General features: G+C 38.2%; 1 long non-coding RNA gene across 1 annotated transcript in view; it reads right to left on the reverse strand.

The window, feature by feature from the left end:
* The window catches only part of LOC125121022 (uncharacterized), a 110,236-nt gene extending 99,711 nt beyond the window's left edge, over positions 1-10,525 (reverse strand). The window contains exon 1 of the long non-coding RNA XR_007133376.1: positions 10,450-10,525. This is a non-coding gene — a long non-coding RNA (uncharacterized LOC125121022). The remainder of the gene's footprint in view (positions 1-10,449) is intronic.
* Positions 10,526-11,923: the final 1,398 nt, after the last annotated feature.

Raw genomic sequence — 11,923 nt, forward strand, 5'->3', positions numbered from 1 at the left:
GAAAAAAGAATACATGAGGACAAGGGGTGTTGGGAATGTGTGGATGGCACTTAATACAGGTAATTAGCCAAGCAGACTCTGGGAAAAGGAATGTCTGGCAGAAAAAATGACAACAGCACAGGCCCTAAGGTAGGGCATGTCTGGTATGTTGGAGGAAACAAAGGCCAATCTGGAGCAGAGAGACTGGGATGAGGAATAAGAGAGGGAATCAGAGGGAGTGCTGGATCAGGAGAGACCACTAAGGGACTGCAGGCCACAGAGAAGACTTCAGTGCTTACTCAGAGTAAGATGGGGTGCCACTGGATGGTTCTGAGCAGAGAAGTACTCTGATATGATGTACATTTTTTAAAGGATCATACTTTCTGCAGTAAGGAGAACAGACCACAGAGGACTAAGGGAGATAAGCAGAAAGACCCTTTAGAAGCAAATGTCACAATCCAGGCAAGATATACATCAGTGTGGAGATGGACAGTAACATGGAGGGGGTATAAGGGTGAGATAAAATAAAGGCTCAAGGATGACTCCAAGGTTAGTGGCCTGAGAAACTGGAAGAATGAAGTTGTCATCAATTGAGATAAAAAAATTGTGGATGGAACTAGTTTGAGGGGAAAGATTAGGAGTTCAGTTTTGAATACATAGAATTTAAGATGTCTTTGAAATAGTCAAGTGAGGATATGTAAGGAGGAAGCTGGATATTAACGTCTAGAGCTTGGAAGAAGAGAGACCAGAGATTCCTTGTCATTTATGATCTAATACTTCATTCAAAACTAATAAAACCCAGTTTCACCCAGGAAACTAGCACATTTCCATGTGGACACTGTGCAAGAGGGTGAATTTTGCTGGAAGCCTTGAAAACAAATTCTCTGATTCTTGATCTTAACTAAAAACATCCCAAAACACAATTTGCTTTTGATTTGATTCTCTCACCTTGACATTCTGGGCAGTGAGTGAAATTTCTCTTGATGACAATGGCTTTCTGCCCATGAAAAACCACTTATTCATACATTTGTAATTTAAATATTTATTCAGCTCCTACAATGTGTGAGACTTCTATTCTTTCCCATAGTCCATTATCTTGTTTGAGCAGCAAAACTAGTCCAAAGCCAGTGAGGGTGAGAAGGAGTGAATTTGAAAGCAACACCTTGTAGAATAAAAACTGGAAAGACAGCCTGGCAAATCCCTGATTTTGAGAAGAACTACCCCAAGGGCGTCCTGATGAAGGGCAATAGTTCAGAGATGGTAACAGCAGCAAACAAAGCACTGTCTGGGGCCATGGAGTTTCTGCTGCCCACAGAGGACTGTTAAAGAAATATCTTACATGTAATATATGTGTTTTATGTCTTAGAGTTCCTTGAAAACTAAAAATTGTCCTCACATATTGAGGGTTTTTTTTTTTTTTAATTGGAGAAAGCAGAAGGTGAAATCAAGAAATGAACCTAAAAAAATTATATTCTAGCATTTAAAATTTTCCTTTTTACTTTAAATTTCATGAGACATCAATATTAGGGTTAAGGACCCTTTTGGGTAGAATGTAGCAGAGAGACACTATAAAAAGTCCATTAAAAGACTTTTAATTTAAGAGATGGGTATTGAACGTTGCCCCCCACATGCAATTTCCAGATTGGCCGGAAATATAAAGAGCAATGAGTAACAGGCCTTCTTGCCAGTATTTATAACATAATAGGATAGAGAACTTTACATATACACATAAATGACACTAACACTAGACAGACTTGCTACATAAGAAAAGATTAATTATGAGAGTGGTATAATTATGCTTCTGTGAAGAATAAGGACTTCTGCTAGGTTTTAATGAAATACTACTAATAAAGGCCAGAAACCAGGAAGGAGAAAAATTTCTACTCAGAGAGAAGTTGAGCATGGATCTAGATGCAGGTATGTAAGGCATGCATGGGACAGTTAATGGTCCAGAGCATTAAAAAGGTAGGAGATAATTTAAATGTATGCATTTACATATATATAAATAATATAATATAAGTGAAAACACCCAAGCCTGGTCCCTGACATAGAGCAAAGGCTCAATACATTAATCAGATGTTAGCTTGCATTTGAATATAATTCAGAAAGTGTGATAATTAGATGAAAATGGTTCCAGAAAAGTGAATATTAGTAACTTTGCCATATTAGTAACCATGGAATATGTGCAGCTTTTTCAGGTTGCATGCAATTAGAGATAGCTTTTGAAGTTATTTTTGATAGCTTTGTTGATGTAAAATGGACATACAATAAATTGCATATATTTAAATTGAACAATATTAAAGATATATACACTCATGAAACCAATCCCACAATCAAGGTGGAATGATGAACGTGTCCATCATGCCTCCAAGTTTTCCCATGTCCCTTTGCAACCCCCCTCTCCTACTTCTCCTCCTCCTAATCCCCAGGCAGCCAATGATTTGCTTTCTTAACCTATAAATTACTTTGCATTTCCTAGAATTCTGTATAAATGGAATCCACAAGTATGTTTTTTTTTTTTGTCTAGATCCTTTCACTCCTAAATACTTTGAGAGGCAACCATATTGTAATGTGTATCAATAGTTCATATCTTTTATTGTTGAATACTATTTCTTTACATAGATATACCACAGTTTATTTCCATTCACCTGTTGATAAGACATTACAGCTGTTTCCACTTGGAGACTATTACAGGTAAAGCTGCTATGAACATTCATGTTCATTCAAAGACAGTCATGTTTTTGAAGGAATATATGCTTTTACTTTTCTTGGGTAAATATCTAGGCCTGGAATGGCTGGGCCATGTGGTAGGTGCACATTTAACTTTTTAAGAAACTGTCAAATTCTTTTTCAAAGCTGTTTTATACCATTTTTACATTTCTACCGGTAGTGTGTGAGAATTTCAGCTCCTCCATATCCTTGCTAACAATTGATATGGTCTGACTTTATAGAAATGTACTATCTTACCCCAAACAACCACACACAAAGAGTCCTTCTCCACTGATAGGATAAGTTCAATAGAAAATATTTTCAATAAATTTTAAAAATAGCAAAAATCCATATTATTCAGAAAAATAGATAAATTCCAGGGAATACAGCCAAAAAGGTTAAGAGGATGGACTTCTAGAAAGTGGCTTGAGAGGTAGAAAGATAGGGGACTGGATACTACTGGTATGTAATACATTTTTAAGACTATTAAATTTTAAAACATACCATAGATTATTTTAACAGATAATTCAAATATTTTTAAATGAGTACACCAAAATAGTCTCAGAGTTTTTTCCCTCAAGAGCATAAAGGACCCCACTAGCTGTTTTAATTGAAACTGACTATTACATGAAATCCTTATTAGTTACTTTGTATTTAAACACACTGAGGATTAGTCACCATAATTAATGTATTTTGTAGCCCTTAGATCAAAAGCAGCATTGTTACAGATAACTTGGAGATGATAAAGTGTTCAACAATCTGTTTATCCTGGGGAGAGTTCACACTGAAATGATGCATAAATATTATGAAGAAAAGTACTTTTAACAGTCATTAGCCACACTTCATTAAATGTTTAGCTTTTGGAAGCTATTGGCTTAGATTAAATAACTGACAAAGGTTAGAATCACTTATAATTAGACATACAGCTTTAATTCATGTGTATTAATCATTATAGAGTCTCATCATTGCTGCTGTGACTGCTCTGATTACCAAAAGGATATGACCTTGGAAGACAGTGTAATATAAAAGTTGAGCACGTGATCTTTAGCTACAAAAGATTTGAAATTAAATCCTGACATCACCATTTACTAGCTATGTGACAATATATGTAAAGCAACATTACAAAGCCTCGATTTCTTTATTTTTAAAAATAGCATTCAAATGATACTTAAGATTGTTTTGAGAATTATGTGATGTAAACTCTAAACATAGTGCCTGGCATATAAGTGCTCAGTAAAGTTCAGCTATTTTGTTATTACCTGGTATAAAATGTTCCAAGAGCTAAAAGTTAAGTATGATAGGGGTTTTAACTGGAAAATGCTTGGATTTTATGAACACTCATGCCAATTAAAGAAGTGAATTATTAAAATCCTAAAAAGACTTGAACAATTTTACAATAAGGAGAAGCAGATATCAACCTTTTGCTGATTGTTATATGCTAACTGCACTAAAGTTCTTTTGAATTGCTATGCTCTTTTTCTAAATGAATGGCAGGACATATTTTCTAGTTAAGATAATGGAGCTAATGCTAGTTCATCAAGGATTTTTAAAACATGGTTTAGAGTTGAAGACATGAGATTATAGCAAATTCTGTAAGCAGTTAAGAATACTGACATTAATTTTCAACTGATTTATCTTCAGGTTAACCAACTCTTTCTTCTGACATCTCCATTGTATTGTAAAGCCCACTCAATAAATTTTTATAATTCATATACTATATATTTCAGTTTTGGAATTTCCATTTGGTTCTTTGTAAAACTTTTTTTTTTAATTTTTCTGCTGAGAGTTTCTATCTCTTCAATCATTTCAAGCATATTTTCCATTATGTTATTGAGCACAGTTATAAGAGCTGCTTTAAAATTCTTGTTTGCTATTTTCAACATCAGGGTCTGTGTCCACTGAGCATCCTTTCTTTTGAGAATGGTATGAACTTTCTTCTCCTTGGACAAGAACTTTTGAATTACAGCCTTTTGACATTGTGAATTTTAAGCTGCAGAGACTGAGTTCTGTTATAGTCCTCTGATGAGTGTTGATTGCTTTGGTATAATAGTCAATTAACTTTATTGGATTAAAACTGTAAATTCAGTGTCTTGGGAAACAGCTCAAATTTTATTCAGTTTTTAAATTTTTAAGTGGGCTGCCTGCAGTTTACCATGTACATGTGTGATTCAGGGAACAGCCAGAGATTTTGGCAAAGGGTATACACAGAACAGTGTTTCCTTCCTCTCCTTTCTACAATTTCATCCCCACTTTTCAATGGCTTTTGGTTGCTCTGAAATCTTTCTTCTAGTCAACAGGACTGCAAGTTTTCTGCAAAAGTTTTAGTTTATTTATTTATTTATTTATTTATTTTATTTATTTAATGACCACTCCTGCTTCATATGGAAGTTCCTCGGCTAGGGGTCAAATCAGAGCTTCAGCTGCCAGCCTACACCACAGCCACAGCAACACTGGATATGAACCACATCTGTGATCTACACCACAGCTTAAGGCAACACTGGATTCTTAACCCACTGAACAAGGCCAGGGATCAGGCCCACAGAGTCAGCGTGGGGTCCTTAACCCACTGAGCCACAAGGGGAACACCTAGTTACCTGATTTTTAGTCACCAGTGACTGGAATCTACCCTCAATTTACAATCCATAAAATTCAGGAAACTGTCTTCATATCATTCCTTTTGCTCAAAGGCTAACTTCCCCCTGCTTTGTTTTCCTCCACTGATTGACTGATCTTTGTATTTTTCCCAGAGTTTATAGTTTTTTTCTGGGGCGGGGGAGGGTCAGTCTCAAAGAAGCTCATTCGGCCATACCCGAGAACACTGACTGGAGCTTAATACTTAAGTTCTACTCTCCACTGGATTTGAGCAAGATTAGTGGTAAACCCTGCAAAGATATCTGACCACTTCCCCCCTTTCCAAGAAGAAAGGACACTCATCCAGTGGAGTCAGATTTCAGAACACTGATACTCGCGGGCAGAGTTGCTACTTGTTCAAAAGTCATCCTGACTCTTTAAACTGAATTGATGCCAAATTCCACAAGTATAAAAATCAAATTAAGAGTTCCCTGTCATGGCTCAGCAGTAAACAATATCCATGAGGATGTAGATTCGATCCCTGGCCTCGCTCAGGGGTTAAGGCTCGGGCATTGCCATGATCTGTGGTGTAGGACACAGACGCAGCTTGGATCTGGTGTCACTGTGGCTGTGGTGTGGGCCAGCAGCTACAGCTCCGATTTGACCCATGGCCTGGGAACCTCCACATGCCGTGGATGCAGCCCTAAAAAGACAAAAGACAAAAAAATAAATAAATAAATAAAAATCACTGCTTTGTTTCCTTCTCTTTTTTAATAGGAGCACTTAGATGCTTTTATTGTTTCATCTTCAGGGACTTAAATGGACCTAGATTGAAAGTTCACATTTAAGTAGACAAAAAGAACCTCAGATCTAAGCCACATTCAGGAAACCTAACAGCACCACATTAGAGTTTGGGAGACTAGCACATTTGCTAATTTTTTAAAAGTATTCTGTTTCCTTTTATAATTTTCCATTGAGAATAAATTCACAGGAAGAAGGGTTTAGACAGAAGACTTCTGTGTCCCCCCCCAAAAAAATCATTTAATTTCCCCAAAAAACTTTCACTAAGGCTCTAAATAGTGACAGAGGGCATGACAAAAAGTGAGGGGCATGGGGGAGGGAAAGCAATGAGAAATGTAGTAGAGAACATTCTGTTGGGGGAGCTCAAAATTTCTTAGAAACTAAATAGAATTTGTAAAAATCTTTACATCTTGTATAATCAGATCACATCCAATAAGTTGCACAGCAAGGGTTAGAACCCAGATGTCTTTGCTCCAGTCCAGTAAGTTTCCAACCACACCATATGTCAACAAGCTGTCTATAAGTCTAAACTCCCCAAATCAAAGGACTTTATTGCTAGAAAGATTATGAGCCTCATCATTAAACTTCAACCCCACTGGAAAATCTCTGAATTTTTGTTCCATTAAAACATTTCCTATTATAATTTTGAAAAATTTCTTGCTCTAATAAAGTTCCTTATGTATTTGGGTAGCTAAAGAATCATTAAGAAACACGTCTCCCTTCTGTCTTGAATTTTTTAGTTAAAAAAAAATCCTTACCTAAACATATATACAATATTTGTAAGTTATAACAAAGTATATTTTCTGTGCCAGTTATTAGATCTAATAAAATGAATATCCCTCTGGTTATCTGAAAATAGGTCTGCTTTTGGGTCAATTTATAATGTTATAAATCCTTATTAAAGCTTGGCTGCTGTTATAGAGTAATAAAATATTCTATCTAAATTTGGAAATGCTGAAAAGCTATTCAACAACCTGGTCTTATTTAAGAGTGAATCAATTCTATAAATGCTTCACATGTTATGAAATAGTCATGAGATTGGCCCCCTTAGAAAATGCTAAGAAGACCAAACCAAACACAGAAAAAAGCCAGCTGCCCCCATATCTGTTCATAAAAAGCACCTCTCTAGAGGCAACCACACAGACTCTGACCTTGACCTACTGCTATTCTCTGACTCCATCAGGCCCACACCAAGAACCAGCTGGGCAAGGAAGTATGCTAGTAGTTTCATGACTAGCCAAAACATTCTATCATTACACTGTTCAGCCCAACAGCTGGGGGTTGCACAAAGTATGTTCTGGCCCAGAAACTTCCAGGACAACATCTTAAATTCTCTAAATTCTCTATTTCTCAGTTAAAACCCCACATTTCCCCCTATGGAAAGGGTCATACTTTTTACATTCATTACCATGAATAATCCCTCTATATAAAACTACAATGATTTTTTCCCTAAGGTTTCTTAATCTCTCCTTCTGCATCTAATTATTCTAAGGCTTCACTTCCCATCCCTTCTGCTTTTACTCAGCAAAACAAGCCATTAAGCTGTGGTACTTTGGATGTGAACCTATACCTGCTACTCATTTATAACAAGTAGAACTGTTTTTTGTTGTTGTTGTTGATTTTTCTTTTCTTTCTTTTTTTTTTTTTTTTTTTTTTGAGAGTTAAGTTTTACTTGGGACAAAATCAGGACTTAAGTCCGGGAGAGAGCATCTCAGGTAGCCTTGAGAAAACTGCTCTAAGGAACTGATGGGGGGAACTGGGGTATATAGGAGTTTTTTCAAAAAAGGGCAGGTGGTAGGAACAAAAGATTACAGAAAACCAGATATCTCAAGTTAAGGAATTCAGTGTTTTCTACAGGAAGATGCAAAGGTCTGGGCTTACTAGAATCAATCCTTCGATATGCACCTCAGCTATCCAGGCCAGTATTCTTTGTTACCTTCCTGAGTTTCCTCAGGGATCATTGGCTCACCCTTGAGAGTGGCTGCACTCTGGATGACTATGACATCTTTTTGTTTTAAAAAAAATAGCCTTGTCGGCTCCTGAGTTGCTGTGGTTCTGGTGTAGGCCGGGGGCTATAGCTCTGATTAGATCCCTAGCCTGGGTACCTCCATATGCCAAGGGTGCGGCCCTAGAAAAGACAAAAAAAAAATAGTCTTGGTGGTGGCATTTCAGACAGCATCCACATAAATACCACCCCAAAGAGGAAAGGGGAAATATCAGGATATGTGATAAAGGTGAAGGGGGAGGTGAATGCAGCCATGAACACATTTTACAAAAGTCTGCTGCTGGTCTTATGAAGGTTACTACTAGTCAAGAGGAGCAGGCATCACCATGGAGGATTTCAGTGTTTTTCTGGATATGAGTTGCAAAAATTGGGCACATAATATCTTCTCCTAAAAATATGTGACTATTTGAAGACCTGTTCTTCCAGTTTTCCCAGAGCACAGAGTGCCTCACTCCCAGACTTGAAGGCATCCCTATTTAATGATGGAGATTCTGTTCCTTATCTGGACACATTATCACCTAAAAATTCCAGACTTAAGAGGAAAACCTGCTAAAATTTCTGAACTTAAAACTTTATGTTGGAGTCATTTCTCAACTGTAACTCACAAAGCTTTAAAGACAACCATTCATCCTTTTAAAGACTTATACAGATTCCTTGATATTTCTTAGGATGTTTCTATTTATTGAACATATTTAATTAAGAGAAAACTGTCTCTCTTATTCCTTATGTAAATTTCTTGCACTAGAATTTAGTTTTACGGGTCTCTTAATCATTTCCATGGGCATTATTTAGTTGGGTGCTGAAAACATGCCAGGCATTCTCAAGTGCTGAGGATACGACAAGAGACAAAACAAACAAGTAGTTCTAAAGGAGCTTATATTTAATGAGAAAAGAAACAATAAAAAGAAAAAAAAGTACTATGCTAGATGCTGATAAGTGCTCTGGAAATAAAGCAGTGAAAAGGGGATGGGGACTCTAGGGAGGCGGAGTTAACATTTTATAAAGGGCTGCCAAGAAATACTTCATTGGTAAGTTGATATTTGAATCCACAGGGCTCTGACATGCAGAGTAAGCAAAATAATTTCTGAAGGCAGAATGTTATAGACAAAACAAACAAACAAAAAACAGCAAAGGCTTTATCAGCAACATACTTAGTGAGTTCAAGGAACAGCAGGGAATCAAGTAGAACTAAGTGATAGGGTGGGGCCAGAGGATGGAGGACCTTGTAGCCCCACCCCACCCCCCATAGAAGAACAATCATTTTTTATACTGAGCTAAATGGAAACCATTGAAGAGTTTCAAGCAGAAGAGTGACAGGATATGATTTATCTTTTTACAGGAATCCCTCTGGCTATTGTCTTAAGAATAGACTGTAAAGGGGCTAGGAGACCATCAAGGAGATTAAGTTATAACCCAGGCAAGAGATCAAGGCTGCCTGGCCCTGAGTAACAGTGGGGGAATTGGTGATTACCTCTAGACATATTTTTAAGACAGAGCCAACAGAAGTTGCTCATGGACTGTAAGAAATGTCATGAATGACAGGGTTTTGGTCTGAGAATCTGCTAGAAAATCACTCTCATCTGCTGAGGAAGGAAAGACCATGGAGAGCAAAGCAAAGCATGTAGACCATTTTCTGACCTGGGGTTTATTGCTCCTTTGCTCATTTTTTCCCCCAAATGGCAACTCTTGCATAAAGTTCATAGGTGCAGTATGAGACCCACAAGCTGACAAGACCAGGGTTACCATGATGCCCTCCACAAGCACAAGAACAAGCTTCCAAGAGCAGTTGCTTTCCTCTCTCTACCTCCCATCCTTCCCCTCAGAATACAGAACTAGAACACAGGAGCTTGGGAATTGGCATGCCATTTCTAAAACGTGGTGGACATAAAATTCTCATCTTATTAAACATATTTGGGGCTCTTTCTTTCGTATCAGGTAAATATAAACCCTTTTCTCCCCCCCCTCCGCTTTTCTGATTGCTATTTTTATTGTTCTTTCTGAACTCTAGGTGTGCCCTTTTGGGAAAAGAAAGGTTCTGGGAATGAAGTGTCCCATTCAGGGTACAGGTTGGTTCCACGTGACCATGAGGGCTCAGGCTCTTTGCTGAGCTTGCACTCCTTTTGTTTTGCAGGCATAGATGCTGTAAGTAGTTGCCTGTAACCTAGATGTCAGAAGTTCAGAATTTCAGACCCTAGAAACATGAGGTTGACTCCTAGCCCTAACCTGAGAACGAGGGAGGTAAATTCTTTTCAGACATAGATCATAAACCATCTCATCCACCAGTTATCACCGCATTTCTCTTTTTCTTTGAAATAAATACACCCAGTGATTTTGCTTCTAAGATAATGTTTTCAATCTTTATTCCCAGTGCATGTTTATCTTACCTGTTTTCCTTTATCTCTCTTGAAAGGCTCTGCCTCATCCTGGTTGGGCCTCTGAGGGAGCTGTTCCCTGCCAAGAACAAGTAGTTCAGTTCATTTGATCATGAACTTTGATCCTCCATAAAGAAATGTTTTTTGAGTGAGTACAAAACTGTTTTCAAAGGGTTACTGTGTACAACACATTGTGCTAGATACTGTATAGGATAAGATATAGAAAAAGGCTTACTCTCTTAAAGGCATGACAAACCTCACAATCTTTTTTGAAGACATACTGATTACTTTAGGTCAAAATATTTAGTGTTTTAAGTAGATATAAGGTAAGATCTATGGGAACTAATTGCCTACAACTGTTTTCTGTAAGAAACCAGACTACCTCAGTAAGGAAGCCAAAGCCAAAGTCCCTTCTTGAGGTCCAGATAAGTCTGGTCAGGTACCACTTGAATTTGGGGCAGAAATACAAACCTGTCAAACAGAAAGGAGAGGGATGACCACTGAGGCACCTCAGTAAGAATGAGGTTCCCAAGGAGCCAGGCTATGCGTGGACAGCCTAGGGGAAAAGCATGCATCAAATGCCAGGTGTGGTGGTAGGACAGAGAGCAGGATGGGGCCATGGAGCAAGGGTAAGTCAAGGACAGAAACCTGGGCTGAGCCTGTAGAAGAGTAGGTACAGCAGAAAGGCAGGACTCATGCCTGGCAGTAAAACCATTCCCCTGGGATTTTTTCCTGAACCCCCTCCCACAGCTTCTCAGCCCCCAAGCAGAACTTATGCCTCCTTTGGCATCACCACATTCTCAGTACACTTTGGAAGTAAACATAGAAGTAAGCATGTTTGTATGTGTGTTTATGTGCCCAGCATTTCACACAGTGGAAGTCCAGTCAACACTTAAGGAGTGAGCTGAAGGCGGGGTGGGGGCGCAGGAAGAAAGTCAGGACAGTACTTAAGAGTCCTCGCTCAGACAATTATACTGGTTTCCTGTGGCTGCTGTAACAAATTGCCACAAATTTGGTGGCTTAAAACAATACACATGTATTTTCTAATAGTTCTCAGGGCCAGAAATCCAAAATCAGTTTCACTGAGCCAGAATCAAGGTTCCAGGAGGGGCAACCCTCCCTCCAGAGGTTCTTGGGAAGAATCTCTTCCTTGCCTCTTCCTGCTTCCAGTGGCTGAAGGTGTTCCTTGGACTGTGGCTGCATCACTCCAATCTCTGAGCATTTTTTTCAGACTGCAGGTGTGAAATCTCTTCCTGCCTCTCTTATAAAAACATTTGTGACTGAATTTAGGGCTTATCCAGGTAATCTGGAATAATCTCCCTCTACAGATCCCTAATTCAATTATATCTGAGAAGATCCCTTTTTGTAACATTCGCAGTTTCCAAAGACGAGGATATGAACATCTTTTGGGAGGCCATTATTCAATCTACTACAACAATAACCTTGGTTACATATAAAGGCAGAGATAATGAAGTGGAAAGGATAT

This window comes from Phacochoerus africanus, chromosome 2, assembly GCF_016906955.1.
Source record: "Phacochoerus africanus isolate WHEZ1 chromosome 2, ROS_Pafr_v1, whole genome shotgun sequence".
Lineage (NCBI taxonomy): Eukaryota > Metazoa > Chordata > Mammalia > Artiodactyla > Suidae > Phacochoerus > Phacochoerus africanus.